Below are 8,096 nucleotides of genomic sequence, written 5' to 3'. Positions count from 1 at the left end.
CTGACCAGTGGAACTGAATTGTGAGTTCTGATATAGATACCCACATGTATACATTCAATTGATATTCAACAAGCCCACTCAACTGAGAGACAATGGCTTCTTCAACAAATGGTGCTTAGAGAACTGGATATCCGTATCCAAAAGAATGAGAAAGGAACACCATTTCACACCTTATGCAAAAATTAACTCAAGATGGATCAAAGATCTAAATATAAGAGCCAAGACTATAAAGACCTTGGGAGATAACATAAGGAAGCATTTACAGGACCTTGTATTAGGAAATGGTTTCATAAACTTCACACCCAAAGCATGAGCAATGAAATAAAAAATAGATAAATGGGACCTCCTCAAAATTAAAAACTTTTGCACTTCAAAGGAGTTTAGCAAGAAAGTGAAAGGCAGCCTAGTCAACGGGAGAAAATTCTTGGTAACCATATATCTGATAGGGGCCTAATATCCACCATATATAAAGAAATTGTACACCTCAAAAATAAAAATACAAACAATCCGTTTAAAAAATGGGCAAGAGATTTGAATAGACACTTCTCCAAAGGAGAAATACTGATGGCTAAAAAGCACATGAAAAGATGCTCAACATCACTAGTGATTAGGGAAATGTAGATTAAAACCACAGTGATATATTATTGTATACTCATCAGACTGGCAACAATTGAAAAAACAAAGGACTACAAGTGTTGGAGAGGGTGTGGAGGAATGCAAACTCTTATCCACTGCTGACAGGAATGTAGGATGGTGAGGCCCCCGTGGAGGACAGTTTGATGGTTCCTCAGAAGCTAAGTATAGAACTGCCATATGATCTAGCAATCTCACTGTGGGTATATATCCACAAGAATTGAAAGGAGGGACACAAACGATATATACACACCAGTGTTCATAGTGGCATTATTCATCATTGCCAAAAAGTTGAAAACAACCCAAATGTCCATCAAAAATGAATAGATAAAGACAATATAGTATATACATAGTACAATGGAATATTACTCAGCTGTAGGAAGGAATGTAGTACTAACCCAAAGGATAACATGGATGAATATTGAAGACTTTATGTTGAGTGAAGCAAGCCCGGCACTGAAGGACAAGTATTACATGACCTCACTAATAAGAGTTAAGCAATTTGAGCAGACTCAGAGAGCTAGAGTCTCGAAGACAGGTTTATAGGAGACAAAAAGGGAGAACGTGGTTGTGAGTCAATGTCCATATGGGCAGAATCTATGATAATGTGGAAAGGTGTAGTGCAGTGGATGGGCATAAAAGTGGTGCAGTGACGCTATTCGGTTGGGCAGTGCTGGCTGTGAGAAGGGGTGGGTAAGAGGGTGGGATTGACTGTCCATGGAGCTGGAGGAGAGCTGGGGAGGTGGCGAATATGGGGATGCTGTTTTGGCAGATATGGCAGGGGAGGATTATTGGTTTGAGGTGTTGGACGTGGGGGTCGTGTGGGATCGGGTGCTCCTAGGGCAGGCTTCTGGGGAGTGTGTACTGTTCATCTTGTCATGGTGTGTTGTGTCAATGGGTGGAGACTCATGTAATGAGCATGGGGCAGTGTTGGATTCACATCCTGCAGAGTTCTGCTATGGTCTCAAATAGAGGGGCAGAAGTTGCTCAAGAACATACGCAGTGCCTATTAGGCAGGCCTGGCCAGTATGTCAAGCCCTCAATGTTATTACTTAACTATGAATCTCGTCCTTCAGTGAGTTGATCTTGGTGGCTGCCGTGGGCCCTGGGGTGGGGAGAGGGAGGAATAGGGTAGATAGAGCAAGGGGCATTTTGGAGGTGATGGAATTGTTCTTCATGATCCTGCAATGATGGATAAAGATCACGTTAAATTTCATCAAAAGCTATAAAATCGTATGCTCCAGGTTGTGGACCATAGTATAGATCATTGACCATGCTTGGTAGCAATGTTTTGATAGCTGTACCTCAGTTGTAGTGGGTGTACCCTCTATATGGGGAGATGTTATTAGTAGAGGAGGGGGGAGGGGAGATGTTGGATATATGAGAATCACCCATTTCACATGTGACTTTTCTGTAACCTGGGGCTTCTTTGAAGACAGAATGGAAAGGATAAGACACTGGGGTAATGAACAGAGGAGAGTGTCACTGTCCATACAGGACAACAGGTCTTACAGTGATGAAAGACATAATGTCAAAAAAAAAATTAAATTTTATAATGTCTCAATGGCCTTGCAGCAGCCACTCTTAGTTCACTGGACTTGTCCAGGGCAGCTAACAGGAAGATAATGATGGACAGCAACCATCTGGGAAGCAGAGTCTGCAGCTATAAGCAGGATGGTATCCGTCTCCCCAGGGGATCTGGGCTCCCTCTCAATTACTGGCGGGGTGGGTTTTGCCATCCCAGTGTCCTTGGGATTGGGGAATAAATGATGGACTGGACTTGACCTGCTGTTGTTCTGCTGTAGACCTATTGTGGTTCTAGCAGTGGAGGAGCTGTTATCAATGGTGTGAAGATGGTGGCTGCTGGAGGGCCTGGAAGAGGGAGAGGAAAAAATAGGTATAGTGTAGGGGCATTTTCAGGACTTGGGGATTGTACTGGATAGCACTGTAGTGACAGATGCAGGCCATTGTATATTTTGTCATAGGGAAAGAGTGTGAACTACAATGTAAACTGTGGTCTGCACTCAGTGGGAATGCTCCAAAATGTGTTCTCCAATTGTGGCAGATGTGCCACACTGGTGAATGTGGTGGTGTGTGTGTGAGGGGTAGTGAGTGAGGCATACGGGAATCCCCCATATTATTTTATGTAGCATTTATGTAATCTAAGTATCTTTTAAAAATTAATATAAAAAATCAAGCGTTTTATCTTCTTACAAATCAAATCTTACAGACTGTGGCAACACACCCACAGACATATGCACACTCCACCAACATCATATGCAGAATGTCACAAATTATTAAATAGATCTTTTTTCTCTGTGCATTCTAACCACAAAGCAGAACAGAGAATAGGTGTTTGAGTATTAAATGCTTTCTGCCCTCAGGTTTGAACCTCTGGGATACAGCACGTATCTGTTTCTATTAAAGTACAGCCAGTTCTGCTGAAATGTGTATTTCACCATTTTCTACTCTAGTATCACCACTCAATTCCTACAATTCAATTCTTAAAAGTGATTACAGATGATTTTTGGAAGATAATAAAAGGACAATCACATTGAGAGACAAGAGGAAATGAAAATGGGTCTCACTTCCTAATTAAAGCAGAACCTGGTAGTCAGTTTGGGAAAGGAAAGAAAAAACAAGTTGTTTGAGAGGCCAAATGGAAGACCAAGGTTTGAATTTTGTCTCAACCCCTTTTTATTTGTGAAATCTTAGGCAAATTAAGTGTAGCTGACATAAGCCTCATTTTCTTTATTTGTAAAATGGAGAATGACAGAGTCATTGCTGCAGAAGGCCATACTGAGAAAATGTTTGTAAAGTCTCATGTACAGTGTCCTACAATCACAAGTGCTCAATAAATAATGATTGCAGAGAGATGTTGAACTTGAATATAAAACATTCATATATAATAGATCACAAACACCACATACTCGTGTATGTGTGGGTGTATGGCTGCACATACAAGTATGTGTTTCTATATACAAATACAAACACCAGGGTGTGCAAGCACACACATACATACAGAGGTGCACATGTGTGTACACACACTTTTCCCCATCCCTAAACAACTGAAACTGTGGAGGCTGGATGGTGTTATTATGTCTTGATTTACTAACAAATGTACACATTAAGCTGGAACTCTTTGAAATTAGCCTTAATAAAAATTTATTTCTAGACTTTTATTTCCCTAAAATGTAAAAGGAGGAAAAATGTGCTTTGTAAAACTTTTGATCTTGGAAGTGTTTTGGCCTTTATGGACTCGTTTGTTGAGTGCCTGGGATTCTGCCCTCACTCCCCCACAGGTAGGAGGGGCTTGATGCTTCCACAGCCTCTCTGGGCAATTGCAGGTGCTTTCAGCCCACACAGACTGGATACTCAGACACCTGTAACTCCATCACACCCCCCAATAGGATAGGAGGGGAACTGTGTTTCCTCCGCTTTCCTGGGCAACTACAGGTGCTTTTAGCCAAACATACTAGTTTGTTGGGCACTTGTGGGTCCATCCCTATCCCCTAAAGGGCAGAATGGACAGTACTCCCTCAGCCTTTCAGTGCAATTGCAGACACTGTTGGCTCACATGGTTTAGATTGTCAGGTACTATGGAGAGTCCATCCCCCTCCCTGGCAGGGAGGTAGGGGCCAGAGCTCCATTACTCTTAGTCTTGCAGAGGTGACCTGGAATCAAGCAGATGTTCAGTCATTGATGTGAAAGAGCACTTGGTCAGGAAATGACAGAACTATTAACTTGAGTTTCCTCAAGTGCAACAAAAAGCACAAATAAAGCCTGGGTTTCTCTAGGCCCTAGAGGCCATTATGACGATCAGTAACACTCATGAATGTTAAAAACTGAGCACTCTTAGAACATGTTTTTGTTGTTTGAGTCATTTTGGGGTTTGATGGCTCTCTTTAGGTAAACTTCTCTCCTAGCGGCAAGGGGCTGGAGGAGTAAAGGAGAGGGAGGGACTTGCTGGAGCTTAACTCACATTTAGAAAGCAAATTGCTGTTCAAGCTCATCTGAGCAGAAGCATACCGTGGAGATCTTTAATAATGTTAACCCATTAAACTTTATGAAAACCTGTGCCACAAATTGGAGTATTATATAGAGAAACTAATGAGCCAAAGCTGCAATTAGCTGAGCAGCGTTGATGGCATATATGATCTGAGCACTTCAAATATATAAAACAGCTTGGAGATGATTCAGAATGGAAGGTCATTCTTGATGTTATTTCTGCTATTCTTTCCCATGTGTGTTGCCTGAGCACTTACTTTATGACATCTCCAGCCCTCAGCGCTGTTTGGGATCTTTGCATCTCTTTGTCTAAAGCATCCACCATAGGGTGTCGCACATGATTGATTCCCAAAAGGTGTTTAAAAAATTCACTTGAAATGTGAAACAGAGTTACTGTCTTTATGAATGGGTAGTCAGCTTGCCGAATAAATATGCACATATTACAAATGTACTAATAAAAAGTGAAGGCTATAAACGCCAAAGTCAGGGATAATCATCTGAACTTGAAGGTGAGAAAGAGGAAGGGAAAGATAACCCAGATGGTGGGTCCAGCAAGAACAAGCATTCAGTGGAAGAAATATGGTATATGCTCTGTGCTCAACAGACAGTTTCAGAGCTCACCTGAGATAGGAGGTTCCTGATGTTAAGTAATGGCAAACGATGAGAGGGCTGCAGTGAAAACCGATTGGAAACTTTGAATTTTATATGTTGGAGAATTGGGAGCAATTAAAGCTTGAAAAATAAAATGGATGGATTGAAGCATAAGAATATTAGAGGCAAAATCAGTAAATAGGATATTGATTTAGTCATTCAGCACGAGCAGTTTGAATAGTTGGATCTTGTTAAAATGATAAAGGTGTAAGGACCTATCTTGAAGTGCCGGGAAAGGATGGACTTTAGAATCAGGCAGTCATGAATTTAAATCCTGGCTCTGCTGCTCCCTGACTGTCTGACTTTAGGGAAATAATCTAATTTTTCTGAATAGCAGTTTCTTTATCTGTTAAATGGGCATAAACATTCTGATATTATTGGATGGCTAACATAGTGCTAAGCAGAATAGTTGCTCAGTTAATACCAAATGTCTTCCCTTTACCTGGCCCATAAATCCCAGCTCTTTTCAAAGGCCAGGTAATTTGACCCTTGCCAAAGTTCCAGGACCCAGAAAGCTCTAAAATTTAAGCCTGTATATAAGACCTATTAGCTCTGCACTTTCACCCTTTTATTCCCTTTCTCTGCATGTGTGCCTTTGTCACTGTCCTTCTCTCTCAGAGACATACATACGTCCATGCATACAGATGCACATACATTTATTATTCATGAACTCTACCCTGATCATTTGAATTTGTGACAAGGAGTGCCTTAGCAGATAGGCTTTGACTGCCTTTGTTTCTTTCTGCGAGGCAGAAGAAACTGATAATTCGAAGATCTTTTCATGGAGGTGCTAACTTCTTCCTATAACTTGCTGCCCTAATCAGAAAAGCATTCTTTCTGCTTCACTCTTTTTCCCTCCTGGTAATTTAACATCTTTACAGTGAGAAGTAACTTGATTCGCATATGGAAAAAAGACAATCCTTCCTTTCTCAAAGTGAAAAGAAGCAAGGTTTAGTAGAAAGAACACAGAACTTGGACAGACAGTGTTGAGTTCAAAGTATTGCTTTGTCACATACTAGAATGTGAAACCTTAGAGCAAGTAGCAATCTCTCTGAGCCTCAGCTTTCTTTCTTACAAAAGTGAGGAAATGATCATTTCTGCTTTGCAGAGTTGTTTAATTAAATGAGATGTTATATGAAGCTCCTGACATAGGGGCAGAGGTATAACAATCTAAACTGTCATCCTTGGTTAAAGTCTAATGATGAGAGTACCTGCTCATACTAAAAAATACCTGCTTCCTCTATCAGTGTGAAACAGAGAGAAGGTCTTTGAAGCTTCTGCATTATCTCCATGGATGCCCAGTGTAACTGAAGAATTAAGCTCAAGACAGATGCGAATATGATTCAAACAAGATCTTATTAGGACTGAGATGCTCCCAAACACTACTCTCTCCTGTGACAATTCCCCTTCTCCTCTGTCTTTCTCGAATCTGTCTTCCAGGTGTTTTCTAACATTTGGCTGGCAGGGTAGGGCAATGGCTGAGAGAAGCACTGCAGTGACACTTGCACCTGTTTCGTTGTATTTTCATCTACCTTTGGCTGGAAATCTTCCCAATAGACATGGCTGTGAAGTCTCCTTCTAGCTCAGTGGAACAGCAAATACTTTGACAAGCTCACCTTTGTTCAAAATCTTAAAATTCTCTAAGACACAAATCTTCAGTATCTTCTTGTTGTCTTCTCTATTGCCTAGTTAGTTCTTGTCATGAATCTGTGGATTGGGGCAGTCAGAAAGATTTCTTAAGAAGAAGCAACTATGTACCCTCTTCTCTTCAAAACAGAAACAACTTAATAGAGGTAAAGTGAGCCTTTGCTTTAAAATGTTAGCTGATTCATCAGATCATTGTTATTTACTATTTAATGGGCACAGCAGGAATAGGCATCATGAAAATCTCCATGATATGCATGATACTGCCAAGTTGTGTCCTAAATAAAATTGGAAAATTCACACTCCCATGTATCAGCAATATCACATAGTGTTCAAGAATGAAACTTCTGGAATTAAACTGCCTGTGTTTGAAATATTCTCTCTGCCACTTACTAATTCTGAGGACTTGAGCAACTTATTTAGCCTCTCTGTGCATCCTTCTCCTCAGCTATAAAATGTCTATGAAAATAACCTACCTTACTGGATGTCTTTGATTATTAAGTGAATTAATGCAATTAAAGAGCTCAGAAGTGCCTGTTTTAAGGCACTTATTGAATAAGCCTTCAAAAAAATGTTAGTTATTGTTATTTTGGCATTGCTTCTTCCTTCAGCATTAATTCCAGAAGCCGGTATTCATATTTTCCTTTTTCACATCATGCTTGTTTTATCCAAATTCCCATGCTTCCTCCCATGAAATATTATCTAGGTCTGAACTCCTAGACCTTACCTCATGCATACACAATTTCCAAGAAATTCTACCTCCCCCACTTGCCCCGGACGCCTGTCTCAAAGCAGATCCTACCACAGCTCTGTTTCCACTAAACGGCAACCTGTAGTGAAAGATTATTAATCAGAGAAGTTTCTGCATTTCCTACATGGAGTAATGGATGACCAACAGTGGGGTAGGATGCACCCCTCAAAATCCAAGAGCATTTATCATCCTAGGCTAGCTGGTTGGAAATCAGTGGCAGGAAAGTTGGGAAGCAGCAGGTCAAATGGCCTCAGGTAATGTAGTGCTGCTCAGCCTGAGGACTCTCATCTTTCTTCTAGAAGATTAATGGGAACTGGGATATTCTGTGGGAATCACTTGTAGAAACAAGGCGGCTTGCTTTTTAGAACTTTGTAACAAGACAGAAACAGGAGGGTGGGCGGCGAATGTG

This window comes from Dasypus novemcinctus, chromosome 7 (assembly GCF_030445035.2).
Source record: "Dasypus novemcinctus isolate mDasNov1 chromosome 7, mDasNov1.1.hap2, whole genome shotgun sequence".
NCBI lineage: Eukaryota > Metazoa > Chordata > Mammalia > Cingulata > Dasypodidae > Dasypus > Dasypus novemcinctus.
The sequence above is the reverse complement of the archived record's forward strand: the minus strand, read 5'-3'. Positions refer to the sequence as shown.